Here is a 24,230-nt window from a genome sequence, read left to right on the forward strand (position 1 = left end):
CTAAGCTTTCCAACTTTTGCTGCTGTCGATACAGTCTGTCACTACCCTCTGGCATCTCCTTCACCTGCCTTCTTGGGGCAGTCAGGGTGAGAGTGCCAGTACCAAACAAACCTACCAAAAAGAGCAAACGTGCAACAGTGGCGGCAGCAATCAGTCCTCCCAAAAGTCTTTTCGGGTGGCTGACCCCAGTCATCTCCTTCTGAGTGACTGTTGTCTTTCTAAGCTGGCGCAGCATGTACATGGTGTCTTTCTCAGTATGCCATGTGGCATCTTGGGCACCAACATCCTGGAAATCTGGGGAAATCTGACGCAGCGGCTGATGCTGCTCCTCCTTTTCCAGGGCATCTGCTTTTTCAATTTGTTCATGCCTGTGCTCTAGGAACCCTGCAGGGGGTGGTGCAGCGGTGGAGCATGCCTGACCCTCGGCTGAGTGGTCATCTGGAGCACCTGAGTGATCTGGGATTGTTATCCCATTCTCACTGTTCAGGTCCACCCTGCACACTTCCTGATTGAGGAATCCCTCTATCGGCATGTTTACAATCGTTCGCTGGGCGTGGGTGTAGGACACCTGCTCGCTCCCCCCTTCCCTCGCTAGGGGTTCAGGGAGCTGCCCCAGCACTGGGATAGCTAGTTCATTGTCTTTGAACTTACTATCACCCACCAGGCCCATGTCAGTGCAGGCGGGGATTCTGATACCCCTCTTTGCGATGTCCTGCACTGGCAGGCGGGTGGCTTGACCATCCAGCTCCAGTCTGGGTGAACCACTGTTGGTCAGACTCAGACTGACAGACTGAGCTGGTGGCTGTAAGAAAACCGGCTCGGCTTTCATTCCCTGTCCCTTCTGGGGGACTGGGTGTGTTGGAAACCCTGCCGTTGAGGCAGGAACAATCAGGTCAGTCTCACTCACTACCTGGTAGTTGTGAGAAATAATGTTACCTGACTGCAGGTTCCCTGGGTCACAGCAGAGGGAATCGGCATCTGGGATCAGGTGTGTCCACAGCGCAGTAGTCTCAGCGTCCAGCTGGACCTCCTGTCTAACCTGTGAATGTTGCACCAGGGGCACCTGGCGGTGGCCCCGTGACAGCTGCTCAAGCAGATCCTCACTAATAGAGGACCTCTCAGGGCTAAGGGTGAGGGCTACATCACCAACCTGCTCTCCTGCCATCTGGATCCCTTCCACCACTGCAGGGTGGTGGTCCTGACCCCTCTTGGGTGCCAGGGTGCACAGGGAAAGCTCCTTTTCATCGCCAGGTGGGGAGATCTGCTCCTCTTTAGGGATGTAAAAGGGGTGTGCTTTACCTGGTGGATCAGGCGGCTGCTTGGAGCACCGCTCCTGTGGCAGGGAGGCTGTTGTGACCTCAGCCGGGACACGACTTCCCTGTATATCCGGGGAACAAGAAAATATTTTTATTTCTTGTCCAGAGGGAACAGAAGGAATCTCCACATAGGCTTCTGTGTTCGGTGGGCACTGTGTGAGCACAGTCTGCCTCTTGGCCCCCCTTTCCTTCTGTACAGAAGGCTTAGGAGCCTTGACCTGTTTCCACACTTTGCCTTTCTGGTGATCCACCAAAGGTTCCACTCTGAGTCGCATACCCTTTTCTTTTTCTACCCGTTTGAGCTTGCCGTGTGACATCAAACACCTTTCAACCTCAGTGTCAATCAGTGTCTCACTGGGTAAGACATCTCCCATGGCAGCCTTGAGGTAAAAGCTTCCTGCTTTTCCTCTGTGTTTTACTGCCTGCTCTGTGACTTCAGGGGTGGAGTCAGCACTCACTTGGGAGTGGCTGACCTCATCCAGGCAGGAACCCTTCCGCTCAATCAGATAGACTGAGGGAGTGGGAGGGGGCGGGTCTCCGCCTCCTCCAGTGGAGAGTATCAGCTCATTCACGCTTCCGGCAGCCTTGGGGAGCGGTTGTCCCTGTCCTAATAAAGCTTGTTCAAGCCTGGCCAGGCGGGTGGCTACTGAATCCTTTTGTTCAGCCTTTTCTAGCCCTTTCCCTTCCCCGGTGTTCTCATGGCACTTAGGACGCTGGGTGCGGTCCTGTGTGAGTGCTTTGGAACGGGGCTTAGCCAGCTCAGGAGCCTGTGCTCCTTCGAGCAGGGGGGAATTAACCCTGCTGGCTCTGACGGCGAACACAGTCGCTTTAGCAGCTTTTTGCTCAGAGCGACTTTGGACATCATACTCCCAGGCTTTCTGCGCGAATCTCTTAATATCAGTCATTTTCATGGTCTGTGCATCTGTATGCATTAAGATCATCTTTCTGACTGACGGGTGGAGATTCGCAATGAATAAACCCTTGAAATGTGTGTTCTCTTCGCAACCCTCATAATTTCGCCCTGCAAAATAAGTTCGTCTAAGTCTCTCGTAATATTCGCGAGGGGACTCTGCTCTCTCGTGCTTAATGTTAAGGGCGGCGGCTATCGCGGCAGTCGGGTCAATAAACGCACTGTATTCTTCGATAAGTGCTTGACATAGCTGCTCAAAGTCATTACAGACTTCTTTCATCTGCCTAGCCATCCACTCATGTACAGCTCTGCTGGTAGTTTTCCTGACCAGAAACACTTTCTCCTGTTCTGTGGCGTTTGGCAGGTACTGCAGGGTATACCTGAGGTCCTGAATATAACTCTCGATATTATTCTCTGACACTGCGGGGTCAAATCTCTCTATGTCCTTCGCTAGCTCTCTCAGAGAATGGAGATTTATCCTTCTAGCTTCTCCGCTGACGGAGATATGGAAGAGATCGTGGTCAGACTTGTCGCTGCTAGAGAGAGTGCTTAATAGCGACTCGAATTCAGACCTTTTAGCAACCATCGTTAAACTTAAAGAGTATTACTTTTAAGTACGAAATCACAGTTTTACCACAGAAAACCACAAGATCAAGTATGCAATCAACCCGGTAGATTGCAAAAGATCACAAAACAATCAAGCACTGCTTAAAGAGCAAGGGGAACTTTTTTTCTTTCGGCTTTCAGCACACTGTATTGTCGTGTATGAAACCCGCGGCGTTTTATATGAATTATTCCGCTTGGTTGATTCATTTCAGTCTTGCCACGCCCACCCAGGGACGCCATAAATGTAGTGTTTCATAGCCGTTCAGGGACGCCAAATATGTAATCATAGTGGCTCTCTGAAGGCACCAGTTCTGTAGGGTTTGGGCATTTACTGAGACAATTATTAATTGTAGCAGTAAATCACAAAGTTGATTCTTTTGATGGCTTTAGAATCCAACCATGCGACATAACTCAAACAACGCACACACGCAGGTACTAATACACGAGGATACATTTATTAATACATAGAATATGCCTTAAACCTAACAGATCTTATCGAGAGGGTTATCAGAATACAAAAGATATATATTCATTCAGTTACGAAGTGTTACACATCAAGAGGACATACGTTCAGTATATCATTCATTAAGACCGTTTCGTAAAGTGAACTTGGTTACAACTTCTACATTAGATACTCAAAACAAGTACATAACCCTTAGGAATTAAATTGATATCAACTGGTTGGGATAACAATTGAATTCTCGAGCTGTAATGCATTGAAGTTGAATACTCATCCAATTTCTGGGGATTCAGATCTCCTGCAGGCACAAACAATCAGCTGCAGGCTTGTTGCTGTCCAATCCGCGCTCTCTGGCTCCGTGCCAGGCTGTGCTGTGCGGCTTGCGACGGTGCGCTGCTGATGCTCACTGACCGGCTAGTTAGTGTTGGCTTTAACTAGCAAAGTTTGTGCACAGGAGAAAAGATGACTGTGGATCCCAGCAAGTCAGGAAGAGGACCGGTTCGTTCCTGATGAAGAGCTAGTTCTGAATAGTGATTCAGCTGTCCACAGTTCTGACCTGTCCACGAGGCCTGCTGCTGGTTACTCTCTGGCAACCTCCACTCTAGACTCTTAGAACAAAGGAAAGTTCTGGCACTCGGACACACTGGCCGTTCCGTGGTTGTCCGGGCTGAGTCTCGGAATGGTCAGGAGGCGCGCTGCGAGAATGTCCTGCCCTTGGGAGCCTTCTGCTCCTGGGCCGTCCTGCCCTGGAATTCTCCTTTGAATTCCCTTTAGAACAGTCCACAGAATCCTCTCCAGAATCTTACTGAATCTCCCGAATCTGAATCTTGTTGAATCTGAATCTTGTTGAATCTCAATCTCCAGGTCTGTGTTGCCTGTTTTTACCTGGAGGAACTTCAGCTTGTTGATTGGCTGAAAGTTCCATGGGCATCAGAGTCCCACGTGGGTTACTCAGCCCTACCAGTCCCTGATTGGTTGATCAAGGTGAGATATGAGTCACTTAGTCCTGACACTTAGTAATGCAGTCCAGATGTCCATCCGGCACTCCCTAGACTGATAGGCGCCAGCGGATGACCATTGATCATGATAGCCAGGCTTAGCTAAGTGCACCCCCCTTTGGGAGCTGTCCTAGGAAACCTTAAATCACCCTAATGGTCTCTCTGTGGCTGCACCACAGAGATGAACAGAGAAATGGGGCCTCATTTGGGAAGCTCAGAAACACTTAATTCTGCCTTATTAATAAGCCTCGCTGCTACAACAGTAAGGAACTCAATCAAACACTTGTATATTTTTTCTGTTCTCTTTTCTTCTTTCAAATGGCATGTGGCTTCTGAGAATTTCTGAAGGAGTTGATTTACCCCCCCGATAATGCGGCAGTATTATAAAGAGGCGCATGAATGATGTGGTGAATCATCCAGATATGAATTTTATTAACAACGTGACCCGTGAACAGACTGCATAATCAGAGAAGAGGCAGGTGCACGGGACTGATAGAGACCCTCACTGTCTGACACATCAGTGGTGTCCCACAGGTACTGCTTCTTCAGTAAAAGCTCTGTCTTAAGATGCCACCAGTGGGTTTATATTGGGAATTCTGGTGTCTTCACTAGTTTTAGAGTTTAAACCTCTGTTGTTTATGAGTTTTCACTATTAACAGCAGAACTCACATGAATATTTAAATCCAGTTTAATTTGCGAAATGACAGCACAAAGAAAGAAGCATTTTTTCACTGAAGAAAAGCTGCAAAACAGGAGACTGAAACCTATTTTGCAGAGGCAGCCACTGCAACTGCAACTCTTGAGCAAGAGGGTAATCCCTTGCCTTTTTCAGCTGCTTATCAGAAGAAAAGTCTTGCAATCAGCTTTCCAAAAATGCAGCTGCCTCTGCTATTGATTTTTATTTTTATTTTGTGGGGGATAGCTTTTTTTCATTTCATTTTTTGTAAATCCCTGATTCATATCCCCATAGAAAATGCAGTTTAAAGGGGAAAAGAGCCACAGCAAGCCATTGTAATGTATTTCTATATATAACCAAACACACTGCAACTCTATGCTGTCTTCTGGCACCGTTTCTAAGAGCAGGAGTGTTAACCCTCGTCTCCTAACTGTGATCAGTTAGAAAAGGAGAAAACGTTATATGGTGGTGAGCCTACTGGCGCATAATCAAATGTCTGCAGCACATTGCATCATTGGGAGCTGCACTTCAACAATAGATAAAGTGGATCCTCTTCTCTATGTAAAGCACTTTAAGGTGCAAAAAATGTTTAAGTTATTAACAAAATAACATGTATTTATGCAGCACAGTGGTGCAGTAGTTAGCGTAACTGCCTTGCAGTGCTAGGGCCTGGGTTCAGTTCCTGGGATGCTAGCTGTGTGAAGTACAGTATGTACTGTATTTTCCCTTTTATTTACGTGGGTTTCCTTTGGGTGTTCTGCTTTCATCTCACAGTCCAAAGGCATCCTGGTAGGATAATTACTCCTGGAAAATAGTGTGAGTCTGAGGGTCTGTGTGTCTGTGTATGTCCTTCAATGGACTGGCATCCTGTCCCCCCCGCCCCTTCTCTCTCATTTTCTCCTGTTGCGGATAGTTTTCTGACTTTGCCTGTTTGCCTAGCGTTTTTGGACTTCCGGCTTAAGTGCTTGTGGCTTCCCCTTCTTTAGTCCTGCACAGGGTCTATATCTTTCTTTTCCCTTTTAGCGACAAAAGATTAGAATTCTAAATGGATTTTCTGCATTTACTCCCAGTATGATGGACAAGTCCTATATACCAGAAGAGAATGTGTCTTTTCCTATTACGTCTTTTGATGTAAGGTATATGTCCTTGTGATTACATTTTTTTAAAAGCCTTCTTTTGTTGATGTCTCTTAAAAAGTTACATTTATGGTACAATGTTAAAGATCATCCACAAGACTGACAAAGCTGTGTACTAATCAACTAATGAATCCTTGTAGTAGGGTAGAGAATATAGTTACTGGAGCTTTCAGTTTAAAAAAATAGCCTGAGGTGTCTGCTTTACAAAGCACCAAAGGCCAGTTCACTAATAAAAAAAAAATAACACCACCATTTTGAGGGAAATGACCAAAACATTCTCAACATTCCTTGAAAGGAATGAAAAGGCCTCAAGAGATTTTGGCTGTGAAACAGAGAGACACTGACAGTTGAGTGTTACCTGTACTGTATGTTCAGTTGTTTTAAACCAATTATACCTCTTCCTTTTGACTGTGACATGACATATGTTACAATTCTTTTAACTAATTCAACAGATACAGCAATTATAACATAGTACTGCATTGCATAAATTAACTTTAAAGTTTACTGCATCCTTCTTAAACTACAGGCTAACATCAATTTATATATCACACCATTAATTTCAATGATGCAAAATTAAACTGAGCAGAAAACTAGCAACAAAGAAATCTAACTACCAAAACTCACTTGACAAAAGCAAACAGCAATCGATACACAATGCATATGTGTTTATATCAATTCCAAATATCATCTATCCTGTATATGTTCCATCTCAAAAGCAATAATTAGACCCATACTGGTGTATAACCACCAGTATATACAGTGGTATAAAGTATACTGTATATACACTGTATATAGTCTGCTTTACACTATACAGTAGTAGCAGTGCTATAAATGTAGATCTCTAGAGACAAAACATTTTCAAATTTATAAAACTTGTTCAAACATTTTCAAGCGTGCACCATTTCACTAGTCGACTGTGACTGGAAATTCCCCAGGCAGCAACACACTATTCGCTTACCACTGGAGGTAGGTTCTCTTGGCTGTTCGCAAAACAGTGAGCTGTGGGCAGCTGTGGGTTTGTGATAACATTAGTGGGGTGCACAATACAATCAGTACTGGACTTGCAGAGCTTGTAACGTATCAAAATTGAACTGCCCAAATGGTTGGAGAGTCCCTTTTCATTCTCCTTATGTAGATACATGAGTCATGACTGTAAGTCACAGTATTAAACAAACAAAATGCTGATTTCAAAATTGTGGGGTGTATAGAAAGCAAATCCAGATTTTTACATAACATACCAGGAACTTGGAAGCAAATAAGAATTGTTAACAATGACCTTCAGTTTCTTGTTTGCGGTTCGTCATTAATTACATTTTAAAATCTGAAACTTGTTCTCATTCATTGCAAGAAAAAGTTCTTGTTTTAACTAATATGGCTTTCTTAAAATAGACCCTGCATGCTCTAGTTTCCTATAACAATAAACTTATTCATGATTCATAATATCACTGATGTGCTTCTTTCCAATGAGGTAATTCACAATGAGAAAAGGGCCTGCAGACCAGAACACTGATCGTTAGTGCTTAATTAAAAATGATTTGCTTAGGAAAAATCATCTAGGAGAAGTAACATGTATAAGCAAACAGTGTCTTAAAAGACAGATTGGACAGTTTTATCGCATAACATTATGTTACGTCCTCGGGCTTTGCCAAAGACGCCAATTAGATGCATGCAAAAATATGCAAGTTCTGTCCAGATTAGAGCACATGGTGGTTGCACATCTCTAGGGACTGGTAAGGATTTTATATAATCATGGTGGGGAAATGAGGACAAGTGACCCTGTGAAAGACAGAAGGCTCTGAATGTAATCTGCATATTTGATGAAATGCTGAGAATTGTTAATTGTTTCTAAATTACATTATCACCAGCTCTGATTGTTCTTTTCCTTGTTACCAGGATACCATAACAACATGCCCTTTTGTGACTGTAATGGAAGGAGACAAAACACAAAATGCACATACAAAGTAGTGAGTGTATCCGTTCTGATCTAATACATGTGCCCAACTGTACTGTTCTGTTCAAAAGAAGACATTTATTATGGTCACTTTCAAAGGAGTGTGACAGATTCCAGTCCAGTGCTTGATAAAAGGAAATAAATGGATTAACATCACAAGGCAAACAGGGTTTATGCTCTAGCAGGTAATGTAGTGTTTCTAGTCAGTCTCTCACTATCCAACAGTCCTCATGGGCCAGCTCCCTTCAAAAACCCAAATTGAAACCCATCATGTCCACATTCTGCAGCATCAACAGACAGAGTAAGACAGCTAGACAAACAGTACAACCTCAAACAAATCCTGCAGGTTCACCCCTTAAACTAAACAGAGTTTAACAATCACAACAAAACAGCTTCAATAAATGCATTTTAACAGCAGAGATTACTGAAAATACTAATAATTCCTTTCATGGTTCATGGAACCATTCTTATTAACATCAATGTGTACACATTTGTGAACCATAACACAGGTCAGGTAAGATGTTTAAAAATAATTTATAGTCTGATTACAATGCAACAATATACCTGACACACTTGTTTTTTCTTTATGCACAGTAACTGCAACAATACTACCCTACCAAAATAGACAGAATAGAGTATATACTGTAGGTTGTAGTCAGAATGCCCAAGGATGTGTAATGATTTTAGGATCGTAAAGTAGACTTTAAAGGTGGTCAAGGCTTAAAGTCCTTTTCTCTAACCACTAGACCATTCAAGCTTCACATTCACAGTTTTGTTGAATTATTTTTTTATTTATTGGCATTAATGCTAGCAGCTATATCTGTCACGAAACAGTTCTTTCCGGGCCCTATGCAGATGACATGATCCGGATTAGTGAGGAAACACTGGGGAAAAAGTCATGCAGGAGAGAGTATGGAGACAGGGGGCGTGTCCAAGGGGTGCAGGTGTCCAGAAGGAGTGAGTCCAGGGCGAACAATCCATGTAGAAATCCAAATGGGTAATCCAAGACTGAAGCTAAAGTCCATGGCCGGGCGATCCATCCGGGGAATAAAACACGAGAACTGGGTCGGAACAGGTGGGAGGGGATCAGGAACAGAAAGTTAAAATCATAACGGAGCCAGACGCAGCAGGACCCGGGCTCTCACGAAACGGGATTCAATGAAGAGCCTCGAATGACGTCTGCATCTGGCTTTTAAGGGGGAACTGAAGAGGGGCTGGAATAAGAAACAGGTGCGGGGAATGAGGCAGAACAAGGAAGGGCTGGAGCTCCCTTAAGAGGAGGAGTAGCGATCGTGACAATATCACCCTGAAGCTCACAACGGGCACCCCATTGTAGCTAAGCAGGTGTGAGCCTGGTCAGTACCTGGGTGGGAGACCTCCTGGGGACACTAAGGTTGCTGCTGGAAGAGGTGTTAGTGGGGCCAGCAGGAGGTGCTCACCCTGCGGTCTGTGTGGGTCCTAATGCCCCAGTATAGTGACGGGGACACTATACTGTTGCAATGCTCTGTGGAAAGCGAAGGGCATGACAAGGCACAGAAAGGTGTCATGGCCATCCTCTGCTCTAAGGAATTCTCCATTCGTGACAACTATTTGACCCACTGGACCCACGTTTCTGAGGTCGAGAGAGTAGGGCTGCCCCAGTGCAACAGCTTTCCCACTTCAAGGTTTGTTCATGGAGCTAATCTTCCAAATGAATGAGCTGCACAAAGTACAACCGTCATCATCGGACATGATGGACACCTATCATTGGCATTGATGAACACTCTGGACTTGCATACACAGGTATACTGTAACTATTGAAGGAAAAAAAGAGAATACAACAATCATCGAGAGCTGCACTCTCATTTTAATGCATTAGATACACTCATTGTTCACTTTCTAACAAAAGTGTTAAATGTAATGCATTATCACAGGGTAACATGTTCCCGTACTGGATATCTGATTGTGGGCTGTACTCATTAAACATTTACCACGCAGGCTAAGTTTACATTTCTTTCCTATTGAGACAAAAGAAACAAGACAAAGTGTCACATAAATATTTCATTAAAACACAGTAAGAATCATTATAGACATTTTTTAGTTTGTTGTGTAACATTGGGAGTTTGATTTATCACTTTTAGAAAAAGTGGTGAACTTAACTTGCCAGTTGATGCTTTATGCAGACAGTCCCAGGTGTGGTGTTACAGTTTTCTGGTTGTTGCTCCTGCGATGTATAGTTTACAGGAAAAAGCAGCTTCAGTGAAGGCTTCTCTCTCGTAGCTGGGAGACTGGAAGTGTATTAGGAGAGCAAAAAAACAACATTGTAAAATAACTGTCTCAAATTCCATCCAAAATAGCAAATACTATCATTAAATTCCTCTGAAAGGATGCAGGTCCAGATTAGATTTGTATAACCTTCACTCAAAATAGTGCAATATACCTGTAAGACAAACCTAAATGCACAATTAAAGCATGGTTTACAGAACAAATATCTCTTTGCACTTTAAAATTTATATTCATCTGGAGAGCTTTGAAAACAGCTGGGAGGAGATTATGCAAATGTGCTCTATCATGTATCCCACCTGATTCATTTCTGTTGGTAATTGTGGACCTCCTGCTTGTATAATTATTTTTAGAATTCTGCAATCAGACAGACTATGAAAGGTGATGTGAACAAATTGTCTTCTAATCATGGCACTTGTGACTGTAACAAGGAGACACCATCTTTAAGGGCAAAAGACAACTTAGAACAAACAAGGAAGGAGTTTTCACTCTAGAGTTTCCATCTTCCAATTGTGAGATGAGCAAATCATAGTCATATAATAACTGACACACTTAATGGCGAGTAGATTCACAGCAGGTTATGATATGTCTCTAGGGTCTGCAAGTACCAAAGAGTTTGGGCTTATATCTTATTCATTTTCCAACTGGGAACATACCTTAAAGGGGAAAATGAAACTTGTGTTCAGACTGCCACATGCTGTACTTGTTAGGGATTCGGTACGAGGGACCGAACCAGTGAGTGAACCCACGTGCAGGAGCGAACAAAGCCAAGCCGTAATCCGAAAGCAAGCCGTAATCGTAGAAACGAGCCGAGAGTCCAGGGGAAGCCAGATATCTGAAAGGGAACGAGTACCGAAGCCGAAGCGTGATCCGAAGTCGTAGTCAGTAGAGCAATCCGATAATCCAGGGGTAGCCAGTGATCCGAAACAGAGCGAAAGTAACCAAGCCAAACCGAGATCCGAAAAGCCGAAGTCCAAAGGGAAAAGCCGCAAACCGAAAGCCAAGACGAACACAGGGTAGAAGTAGGAGTAGCGCAACCGGGAAGCTCGAAGGGAAAAACCAATACTGAGCAACGAGGTAGGGAAGGACAGGTGTTTAAGTAGGATGAGACGGGGGTGTGGTGGTGAATGGGAAAACTAATAGGTGAACTGATTGGATAGGGGCTACGCCTACTTCTGCCTCCTCCGTTGCCGGGAGGCAGGGATCGTAACATTACCCCCCCCCTCTACGGGCGGCTCCTGACGCCCTAACGGGACGATCAGGGAAGTTAAGGTGGAAGTCTTGGATGAGGTTGGGGTCCAGAATATCCTTCTCCGAAACCCATGAGAGCTCCTCCGGACCGTAGCCTTCCCAATCGACGAGATATTGTAGGGATCCACGAGACCATCGGGAATCCAGGATTTTATTTACCGTGTAAGCAGGGAGTCCATCAATTACTCGAGGCGGTGGGGGTTTTTGTTGCGGTTTAGACAGGGTGGATCTGTGAAAGGGTTTAAGGAGGGAAACATGGAAAGTAGGGTGGATCCAAAGGGTAGGAGGCAAGGCCAGCCGGTAAGTTACTGGGGTAATCTGGGCGAGGACACGAAAAGGACCAATGTACCGGGGAGCAAGTTTGCCAGAAGGTTGCCTAAGAGGAAGGTTACAAGTAGATAACCAAACAAACTGACCACGTCGAAGTCTGGGTGGGATCCGACGGCGCCGATCAGTTACCTTCTTCTGCTGAGCTGAGGTGCGAAGAAGGGTGGCTTTGGCCTTCCTCCAGAAGGTCTTCAGGTTAGAGATGTAGTCCTGAACTGAAGGTACCTCTGTGTTGGGGTGGGAGTCAGGGATCAGAGGAGGCTGATAACCTAAGGCACACTTAAAGGGAGACATGCCAGTAGATGTAGTATACAATGAGTTGTGTGCATACTCTGCCCATGGGAGCAAGGACACCCAATTATAATGGGTAGAGGAGATATAAGTCCGTAAATAGGTCAGCAGTTCCTGATTCATGCGTTCTGTCTGACCGTTGGCCTGAGGGTGGTAAGCTGAGGTAAGTGAGACTGAGGCGCCCAGTGACTTACAGAAGGCCCTCCAAAATCGGGAGACAAACTGAGGGCCCCTATCTGAAACAATATCCTTAGGGATGCCATGCAGTCGGAAGATATGCTGTACAAACAATTCTGCTAGTTCTCGAGCTGTAGGTAAAGATGGTAGGGGAATAAAATGAACAGATTTGGAGAAACGGTCTACCACTACCATAATAGTCGTGTGTCCATGGCTGGGTGGAAGGTCAGTAACAAAATCTACTGAGAGGTGGGTCCAAGGACGATCCGGGATGGGTAAGGTTGAAGTAGGCCCGCTGCCCTCATCCGGGAAGACTTCATTTGGGAACAGATAGAGCAGGCCTGGACATACTCCTTGATATCCTTAGCCATAGTTGGCCACCAGAAGTCTCTGGAGATGAAATCCAAGTTACGGTGGACTCCAGGGTGTCCAGCGAAGCGGGAGTCATGACCCCATTGTAAAACTGCCGATCAGACGGGATGAGAGACAAATAACTTGTCCTGAGGACACTGAGGAGGTACGGTCTGCCCAACCAAGGCTCGTCGGACAATCACCTCAATGTCCCATCTTACCGCAGCCAGGAACTTACCAGACGGAATGATGGGTTCTGGAATCAATTCGGCCTCAGGGGGGTCATGGATCCGTGAGAGGGCGTCTGCTTTGACGTTCTTAGAACCTGGAGTGTAGGTGATCAAGAAATTAAACCTGGAAAAAAAAGGGACCACCTAGCCTGGCGAGGACAAAGACGTTTGGCCGACTGCAGGTACTCCAGGTTTTTGTGATCTGTGTAAATCAAAAAAGGGTGATGAGCACCCTCTAACCAGTGCCTCCATTCCTCCAATGCCAGCTTAATGGCCAAGAGCTCACGGTTACCCACGTCATAGTTCATTTGGGCAGGAGATAACTTCTTAGAGAAGAAGGCACAGGGATGAAGAACCTGTTTTTTTCCATGACGTTGAGAGAGAACAGCCCCCACACCATGGCCAGAAGCATCCACTTCGACTACAAAAGGCAAAGTCGGATCAGGGTGTTTTAGGATGGGGGCTGTTGTGAACAGGTGTTTCAGACGCTGAAATGCTTCTTCGGCTTGAGGGGTCCATTTGCCTTGTCTTGGTCCTTTACGGGTCAAGGAGGTTATGGGAGTGACCACCGAGCTGAAGTTTCGAATAAACTTCCTGTAAAAATTAGCAAAGCCGAGAAATCGTTGAATGTGTTTGAGGTTCTTGGGTGTGGGCCAATCAGTAATCGCCGAGACTTTACTCGAATCCATTTCCACACCCTCTGGAGAGATGACGTAACCTAAAAAATGAATCCTCGAAGCATGGAAGGTACACTTCTCCAGTTTGACATATAGTTTATTCTTGATGAGCCGGGAGAGTACTTCTCTGACATGGAGAACATGATCCTGGAAGGAATCAGAAAAAATTAGAATGTCATCTAGATAGACCAAGACAAATCTTTGTAGGAGATCACGAAAGATGTCATTAATAAAAGACTGAAACACCGCTGGGGCATTAACCAAACCAAAGGGCATGACCAAATATTCGTAATGTCCATGGGTTGTCATGAAAGCCGTCTTCCACTCGTCCCCTTCCCGAATGCGGATTAGATTATAGGCCCCTCGTAAATCCAGTTTGGTGAAGACTTTGGCTCCATGCTCCGACTCAAGTGCTGCTGGAATTAGAGGCAAAGGGTACCGATTCTTGATTGTGATCTCATTGAGGCCACGATAGTCGATGCAGGGACGAAGCCCACCATCCTTCTTTTCCACGAAAAAAAAACTGGCACATGCTGGTGAAGTGGATGGACGTATAAGTCCAGCCTTCAGAGAATCCTGTATGTAGACTTTCAGGGCCTCAGACTCAGAATTGGAGAGCGGAAAAATACGACCTTTAGGAGGGATAGTACCTGGCAAAAGGTCAATGGCACAATCATAAGGTCGATGAGGTGGGAGGGCCAAGGCCTCCTGCTCATTAAAGGCTTCCTGTAGATCGGAATATTGAGGGGGTATGGTAGGAACCCCTGAAGGGGACGTCGCCGTGAGTGCAATTCGTACTGGTAGACGACAGCAATCTTTAATACATCTGGGTCCCCAAGTTAAAATTTATTTTCGGGACCAAGAAATGTTAGGGTCATGCTGTTGTAGCCAAGGAAAGCCTAACACCAGAGGATGTGTTGGGGTCTCAAGGAGATAAAACCAGATGTCTTCCACATGGGTGGCGCCAATCTGTAAGCTTAAAATTTCAGTTTGCCATCTAATAAGTCCTGGAGATACGGGGGAGCCGTCGATCGATTGAACACGAAGTGGTGTAGTCACCGGGGTCAAGGGTAATTTCCAAGTTCGAGCGATGGAGGCGTCAATAAAGTTTCCTGCCGCCCCTGAGTCTATAAAAGCTAGAAGAGGTCTCCTTTCATTACCCCAGAATAGTGTAGAACGAATAAAAAATCCAGAGGAAAACTGAGGGGATTGAGAAATCTCACTCACCGTAGGAACTTGAGAAGGTGAGCTGCGCCTCAAGGATGAGTATGAGGCAGGGCAGGCCGCTTTAAAGTGTCCTAATTTCCCACAGTACATGCAGCGACCCTCTCGTTGGCGCCTCTCTCGTTCTTCAGGGGTTAACTGGGTGTGGGCTACTTCCATGGGTTGATCCAAGTCGAAAGATCTGATAGGAGATAGCCGAGGAGCCTTTAATATTGGGGTCCGAGATCTTTCAGCACTCCTTTGACGAATTCTGATATCCAATTCCAACACTTGTGAAATTACTTCCTCCAAGGTACTGCCCAATTGCGGCATATTTACCAGACAGTCCTTTATTTCTTCACTGAGTCCTTGACGGAAAAAATAAGGGCCTCGTCGTTCCAGTGAGTCTCCGCTGCTGCTACTTGAAAATCTATAGCATAGTCTTGTACAGACCGGCGGCCCTGGTGGATGGAGGAGAGGCGGAAGGCAGAGTCTTGACCAACTACGGGATGACAAAAAACCCCCTTAAATTTTCCTAAAAAGAGATCATAATCCTGAATTTCAGGAGCCCCGCGATCAAGCAGAGCAGTAGCCCATTCCAAAGCGCGGCCGGTTAGCAGTGAAACTATGAAGGCGATCTTGTCCTGAGGAGAAAAAAAAGTTTCCGGATGGAGCCTGAAAACCAGCGCACACTGTGCTAAGAAGCCCCGACATTTCGTAGGGTTGCCGTCAAACCTGTCAGGTGGAGTTAGTGGAAGAGGCCGAGGGGCAGGTGTAGCAGCTGGCGGGGGCAGAGCCGAAGCGGCAGCTCCAGCGTTGCTTCCTTGATCGCCGATGGGCGGCATTGCAGACAGGTGCGCAGAGATCTGTTGGACAGAAGCCTGGAGCTGGAGTAAGGCTTGTCCGTGCTGATCCAGAGCCGAGCGAATCTCCTCTTGCTCCGCTGGGTCCATGTTAAAGGGCTCAGTATTCTGTTAGGGATTCGGTACGAGGGACCGAACCAGTGAGTGAACCCACGTGCAGGAGCGAACAAAGCCAAGCCGTAATCCGAAAGCAAGCCGTAATCGTAGAAACGAGCCGAGAGTCCAGGGGAAGCCAGATATCCGAAAGGGAACGAGTACCGAAGCCGAAGCGTGATCCGAAGTCGTAGTCAGTAGAGCAATCCGATAATCCAGGGGTAGCCAGTGATCCGAAACAGAGCGAAAGTAACCAAGCCAAACCGAGATCCGAAAAGCCGAAGTCCAAAGGGAAAAGCCGCAAACCGAAAGCCAAGACGAACACAGGGTAGAAGTAGGAGTAGCGCAACCGGGAAGCTCGAAGGGAAAAACCAATACTGAGCAACGAGGTAGGGAAGGACAGGTGTTTAAGTAGGATGAGACGGGGGTGTGGTGGTGAATGGGAAAACTAATAGGTGAACTGATTGGATAGGGGCTACGCCTACTTCTGCCTCCTCCGTTGCCGGGAGGCAGGGATCGTAACAGTACTTTTGTGGCAAAATGTTGATTTGATTTAGTTTAAATTCAAACATTATATAAGGTAAAATCATTAGAGTTATACCCATTTTTCTAATTATACATATTTATTGTAATTGTACTAATCATTCAATTGTAAATAATTATAAAATATCAGAAACTGTAAAGGGAGTCACAGCATAGATTTTAATATAGGGAAATAAAACTTACATTTCTAACTGAACTTTTGACTCTTGCTTTCAGTGTATGTCTTTGTTAATGTTATGCAAATGCATAAAAAATGTGGCATCATATGTCAGTGAAAATGAACAATGAGAACAGTAACAGTACCTAATAATAGTGTGTTGGGAGGAGGGCTACTGGTACTTGCTTAATTTTCACACAAAAATATTTAAAATCCTCACCTTCAATTCACCTTCGATACTGTGGACAATCAGGGTAGTTAATTGTCTTCAAAGACTAGCCCACCTCCAATTCAGAGTTAGTGGGGCCAGCAGAGGGCGCTCTCCCTGAAGCCCATGTGGGTCCTAATGCCCCAGTATAATGATGGGGACACTATACTGTAAACAGGCGCCGTCCTTCGGATGAGACATAAAACCGAGGTCCTGACTCTCTGTGGTCATCCCAGGGTGTTTCTCGTAAAAGAGCAGTGGTGTAACCCCGGCGTCCTGGCCAAATTTCCCAGTGGCCCTTACCAATCTTGGCCTCCTAATAATCCCCATCTATTAATTGGCTTCATTACTCTGCTCTCCCTCTCCTCCCCACTAATAGCTGATGTGTGGTAAGCGTTCTGGTGGACTATGGCTGCCGTCGCATCATCCAGGTGGATGCTGCACATTGGTGGTGGTGGAAGGGAGTCCCCATTACCTGTAAAGTGCTTTGAGTGGAGTGCCCAGAAAAGCGCTATATAAGTGTAAGCAATTCTTCTTCTTATAATTCAGTAAGTGCGACACTGAATCATGCGCATCAGCTGTCAGCACTGTTGGTTTTGTTTCCTCTCTGGATAAAGAGCAGATAATTCCTATTGTTTTCCTGTTCCATCTTTTCTTTTTTCCCCTGGTTCAGTCAAGTTCTTAGTTCATTCATTCTTTCATCACCAATGCACATGTCAGTGAGCATATGGCAAAATATTCTGCTGCCGCTGCGATCGGTTGTCATGGCGACAGTTTAATTAGCTGCCTGCTGATGAAGCTGGGGTGGTTTTCCTACTCACAGGAGGGATAGTCACACACTGCTAATTATAAAGAACACTATTCACTGACACGAGCAATACAGCGACATGCTATCAGGCTTAAAGAAATCCTAGACTGAGATTAAAAATAAGAAGATTCAGCCTTTGATTCAGGAAAAAAAAAGACAGACGGGTTCATATAACATAGAAATCTGATACTGACATTTGTAAACCTTGAGTACTCTATACATCAGATCACCATGTGTACAACAACATAATTTTCAAAGCTTTTAAGTTTAAAATGACAATATTATAGAGCAGTACAAATATCTCTGACAAGCAACTTATCAGCTTTCTCTGTTCTTAGGTTTGATGTTGTGATTATGGAAAATGCCATCATTTTATGTCATGAGAATATTGAAATAGATAAATTTGACACCACAGCCACCATGTGTCTTCCTTAATCCTTCTCTTGCACTGCTATTTTTCTGATTGAACCTAAGCTTAAGCTTAAACCTAAATCTTATTTCACTTTGCTCAGCTGTTATCAAAAATAAAATAAAATAAAGAATAAAACATTTGTTACCCTAAAATTAAAGTAACGCTTTATGCCATTTTTCTGAGTTTAATTTTGTGGCATAATAAAACATTTCCACATCTGTTGCAACCAGAACAGCCAACGGCATGGCTCACTGCAATATTTCATTACATGTTTCAATGTTTCAAAAACGTATACTGACTCTGTAAAGATAAAACATCCAAAAAAAGAATGGGCATGGGTCCAAAAACATCATCCCTCCAGAGTTTAGATAGATAGATACTTTATTGATCCCGTGAGGGAAATTGCAGAGAAATCCAATCGAGCTTTGCGGAGACAATGTTTACATCACGAAAGAAACCCGTCCCTGGGTGGGCTCGAACCACCAACCTTTCGGTTAATAGCCGAACGCGCTAACCGATTGCACCACAGAGACTGAGAGAAAGTTTAAAGTAACAGATTTCACCTTCATGTGAAAAATACACCTGGGTATGTAGCTACTGGATTATTGTTTTAATATATTGTATTTATATTTTATCAAAAGGGGGTTGGCAAACATACCTTTGAGCATGGAAATGCAATGGCTCATTTGTTATTGAGTAAACAGGCCCATAGCTGACTTATAATGCAATATAGTGAAACAAACTAAATTTCACTAATAGAAATTTTCATTGAATTATTTTTCCCCAGGGGAGTATGACCATACAGTGCTCAAATTCATCATTCCCTGTCATTCACGTAAGTCCTTATTTGTGCATACTCACAAAGCTAAATGGTTTCATCCCAGCTCTGTGAAGGACACACTCAGCCTTTTCACAAGAAGGGAGCACCAGCTGTGAGATTTTCCCTTATAAGTAAAGAGGATAGTGAGATTTTTGATGACATTCTTTATCCCCACATAAGGCACACATAAAATTATTTCTTAGATGCTTATTTCTGCAACTTAATATTGGTGTTTTTGATATTAAGTGGATTCTTTTGTAAGAGAAAATGCTAAAAGGAAGTTTTGTGTTTTACATTGAAAGATTAGAAAGATTAATCTAATTTATGCTCATTGTTAAATATGTACTTTCCGCCTTGCGGACAGTTGAGCCAAGAGGAGCCATTTCACTACCTTCTATGCAGTTTTCCACAATGTGCAGATTTATCATGGTGCCACAGTGAACAACTACAATGGCTAAGAGAAAATATCTAAAAATGTAGCAACATGCTATGTTCCACATTCCACATAAAAAGACACTTGAGAACTACACACAGCTATAGTTGCTCTACTGTAAAACAAGAGGCTTTAGGAATTGCACAGAGCAGAGCACTCTGCTTAATGCTGTGACTTGTACAAATATCCTTTTAACAATTTCCAGTATTTTGCTTAGAGGGAAAAGTTAGATGTGATGTCACAGAGATATCAAAGATGTGGTTACAGAAAAAGTAAAATTACTGTCTACATTTACAGCATTTATTAGAAGTAATAAATAATAATCAAAGGGAAAAATTCACCAAAATAGATGTTTTCCTCTACCTTTTTTTTAAGAAAAAAACAATCCAGGTCCTATTTTCATAAATAATCATGCATATTTTTTATGTTTCTTTCACCTATTTCAAATTTTATCCAAGGTAGTATACAAGACAAGGCCTAGAAAAAAAAATTACATCCTAGGTGTGCCATAACTTGAGAAATACAATAAAATGTGTTTGTGTTTTTTTCATGTTTTTGTTCTGGTTATTTCTTTCTAACGTGTGTACTGAGAAAGACATACAGTATAAAAAATCTGAAGGTTCAGACAAGATGTTGAAGGGGCTCTCTTTAATTCAAACCCTTAACCAGTCCTGTACTGTTTATACTTTCCAAGACAATTCAAGATAGTAAAAGGTACATCCATTCCAGGAGGACATTGACCTTAATTCCATTTGGGGGAGGGGATGGATAAGCAATGACATTGCTGGAGATCTCACTTTCATGTTACAGCTGAAACAGAATTTACACAGCAGCATTTGGGGAAAAAAAAGACCCAACATGGATAGGACTTTACACTATTTTAAAGAGAAATGTTGAAAATAATATATTTTAAAAGACCTGTGCTTATGGTACTATTTTCACCTCATCTCACTAGGGCATTCTGGAGTTACCAAGCAACCAAGCAATCTGTTTATTGTCCCCTTTACACGTGGTTCCAAGACACATTAAGAACCTGCAGAATGGCAGAACATAATGGACACAGAAGAGTATAATGGTCATTTTGAATGAAAGACTGATTCACTGAAGAGCTCAACACATTATCACGAGGGGTGGTATAATGTCTTTAAACAAAGAAAACAGGTTCTCAATTTATTTTCCATCTTCATCTCATTTGGGAAATTCAATAATCAAGAAGGCTCATTTACTTTCTGTTCATGTGATTCTCCTTGTCCTTCAGAATGCCGAAGAATGTTCAATATATTTTTTTTCTACCGCAAGACTATTTTAATATAGGGAAACAAAGTTAAGTAAACCAAATCTGTAAAGTCATGATGCCCATTGCATTTGGTCACTGGCATGACTAGAATTGCAGCTGCACTCAGACTTGTCTTTGTTGTCCTAATTCCTGTTTAGTTTTTAGCAATAAATCTCTCACAAACAGTCATATGGTGGTTGGTAGGCAGATTCGAGGCTTTGATGTATTTTTACTGTTGGACTATGATCATTTTCACATGATCAGCTATATTGCCCGCATCCTCTGTCAGACCTGTTTCAGACAGCAGTGGGTGGCTACAAGTATACCATAGAATCCTGCACTATTAAGTATCTACTTTTGATTAAGAAACACATGATTGCAATAAAGATGGAAACTTTCAAATGAAACAGTGTGAAACTTTGTATATCTTTATCTTTATTGCCTCACATGCACTATGCTAATCAGATCAGGAAAGATAATAATAATTTCATAATGAACTTGAGCTTGGCTGATAAGAATTCATTTGAATTTGCATTCCAAAACAAATTATCCCCCAAATAATGTCATAAACCATTTTCCAGTAATGAATTTAGTGCATTTTTTCCCCTACCACAATGTTTTTTTAAATTTGCAGTGATATTCACTAAGATAGAAGTAATGCATCCAGTACACATGATTTTTTTTTCTTTGAATTTGGATTTTTTTCTAGGTTTCTAGGTTCAAAGGTCACCAACATATCAAAATATTGTCTGCTGTGTCTACAATCTGATTGGCTGGAAAATAAACAGAGGAACACCTGGAAGAACAGACGAAAACAACGCTTCAACTATGATTTCTCCTAACCTTTGAGTCAATTAAGACAGTGCTCAGTTTACATCTAAAATTCTGGGCATCCATCCATTTTCTAACCACTTCTTTTTTAGGAACACGGGAGAGCTGTTGCCTATCCTTACAAGCAATGGGTGCAAGGCTGGGTACATTCTGGACAGGATGCCAGACACAGACACAGTTAAATCTTTTTGTTTAATTTTATTTTCAAGAGGGCATCATACAGTATGTAATTCACTTTTTTAAGACATTAAATCCTGTTATTTTGTTAAGCAAAGTGTTTTCTAGATGGCTTTATGAAAAAGACCTAGAGACATTTGGGTCAGTTCCATTATGTCGTGCCGCATAGAAATTTAGGATGACTGAGTGATTAATTGCACATGACAGATTTTCCCATCTGGGCATGACACGTTTTCCTTTCTCCTGACAGAGAGGAATTGTGAGGTAACTGCAGTTACCTAGAGGCACAGACAAATCTAGCATGAGATTTTGGTAAAAACCTAATCCTGAAGCTTGAACATATAAAACCACATGAACATTTTTTGAAAAAGTTTGAAAGTTTGAAATTTGCAGTATCTTAGCTCTTGGACTTTTGGAAACAGTGTGTTCATGGCCTATTTGCTGAAAGGCATTTTTAAGCACATATAAATTCAGGGGAATTATGAAGTTTTGCTAACCATTTTTTTATTTTAAAAAAGTATCACAGTACAGTAAGCAAAATGGAAATGCGACCTTTCTGTGACCAAGTATTTTCCTGGCAAGGCAAAATGTAGTAACCCTCTAGGCAGGCATTTTAAATAATAAAAAAACAAGATTAAATTCAAAAATGAAATGAAGGGCTCACGCTTTTCACAATGCACTTCAATATAATTCTAAAATCATTAAGGATATCAATATTTGGAATCACAGCCTCCAATGGACTAATGTATAAAAGCAGAAATTATAAGACTCAGCAGAAATCTTTAATTTAGATAATCTTTTTCATTCATTGCAATACACACACTAAACTAGCACTCAGCTAGCACTCAATACACACACTAAACCTCAGCACTGACATGACATAGAACTAACAATAAAATAGGTTTTTAAAAAGGCTTCAAAGGTCTTATGTTCCCCAATTAGCAACATAGACCCCATCTTGGCTAAATAAGGACACTACTGTATGCCCTACAAATGCTGACTTTCCACCTATTAAGCTTAAATTATTTGCATTTCCTTTTTTTTAGAAATGTACCAGTGGTGTAATTTAAACAATATGTTTCTCACTTTATTAGTAATTAGAGCTTAATTCCACAACTCCACCACAGTAACGCGTGTTTTGCTTTTGCTTAAACCTCCAATGTGGAATTAACCCCTGCTCCTTCCTTTGCACCTTGTGCCCTGGTGCAGGGGCAAGCTCTAACCTCACGAGGGCATAATGATTGTTATTTTCCACGAATGCAAACTGTCCACTTCATGGCAAAATGAATTAAAATTCACATTTCACCCAGTCTGTAGATAGAATGATTGCTGTTCGTACCGATCCGTAATAAACTGCAATCACACAATGTCAGGAAACAGCATAGCTTTGTTTGTAAAATATTAAATTGCTGTTTTGATCATATTTTGTCAATAATCTACTGACAATCAAACAATCGAGTTGGATTTTTTAGCCACTGGGTAAAAATGCAGATAGAGCCCAATGGTAAGACTTCACTGTTTCTAAATTCAGTCATGGCAAAACAGTGACTGCTGCAACTTTGTAATGGAGGCAATAAAAGATGTGCTAATCCTAAGGCACTGTGGAGGTCACGGTGCACCAAAAAATGAATGTCTTTAACAGGTGGGAGTGCCTAAGGAGCCAGCCTGCCTATTCTCACCTTGCACATGCAGTACACAAGTTACAGAGTACAGAAGGTGTGAGTCTTAAAACATTGGCTGTTCCAGATTGGGTGGGTATATTAATAAAAAATAATTGTCGTTTCCAGAAATCACAAGATTTTCCTACTAAACTGAAGAAGTAAAATTGTATGCTTATGCACCTCATAGAGAGGTACACTGTATTGCTTTGTATAGCGGCCTACCGGAAGAACCAAGGGCAGAATCTGAAACACAGCCATGGATGAAAAACGTCAAAAGGAACTCTAGTCAAACATGATCATAACCGTCTTGCCAAGGCCAAAATGAAAAATGTGGAAATAATTGTTTTTTCCTAAATAATCAGGGGAGTGAGGAACCTTTCATATAGCCAACCAGAAGCAGGATGAAACTTTTCTGTATAAGACCATAGGAACATCTTCAATGGTAAATGGTGATACTGAATAAAAAGATTGTTAACAACAAAAATAAAAGGGCTACAAAGGTACAGTACTTGAGACTTGAGTCTAGGTCTGTTAAAAGTTGCTCTTGTTTCATTTGGGTGACCTCTTGCTGCTTCATGCCCAATAGGAGTTTTACTAATGACCAATACAAACTTTTGAAATATTTTTTTTTCAGATTTGACGAGGCTCTTCGATAAACTGTACAGTGCTATAACACCCCCACTCCAGCCCCACTCGATGCCACAGAGCTGGATAATACCTATCATGACAACAGACAGTGTGAACTGAGATCACTTGCATACATTATTTATCTGTTTAGGAAGTGCACAGCTGCACCTACCAGGCGATAAACAGAAAGGTCAGTGACACTGTGGCAAACTGCCTGATTTTGTGAAGACTAATTGATCCCATTAGATGGCACAGAGCTTATTTAGGCAGTGCTAATGGGTGTGCCTGTGTACAAGCAGAATTTGTGTGCGACATGCTGCTCTTTTCTATCTGCTTTAATTCACAAGTATGAGGATCTGGTTGCCACCACATTTAAAAGACAGAATCTGTCCATGTTAGTTTACCCTGGCTAAAATGAAAGGATGAATGTATGCATGAATGCAAGATTACCAAATGGTTTTATACTAAAGTTATGCTGATCTCAGAAGCACACTCAAAG

General features: G+C 42.9%; 1 non-coding gene across 1 annotated transcript; it reads right to left on the bottom strand.

The window, feature by feature from the left end:
• Window positions 1-18,365: 18,365 nt before the first annotated feature.
• On the bottom strand, window positions 18,366-18,439 carry trnan-auu (transfer RNA asparagine (anticodon AUU)). The gene has a single exon. It is a non-coding gene; the product is annotated as a tRNA-Asn (tRNA).
• Window positions 18,440-24,230: the final 5,791 nt, after the last annotated feature.

The sequence above is a fragment of the Atractosteus spatula genome, chromosome 3, assembly GCF_055471065.1.
Source record: "Atractosteus spatula isolate fAtrSpa1 chromosome 3, fAtrSpa1.hap1, whole genome shotgun sequence".
In the NCBI taxonomy this organism is placed as follows: Eukaryota; Metazoa; Chordata; class Actinopteri; order Semionotiformes; family Lepisosteidae; genus Atractosteus; species Atractosteus spatula.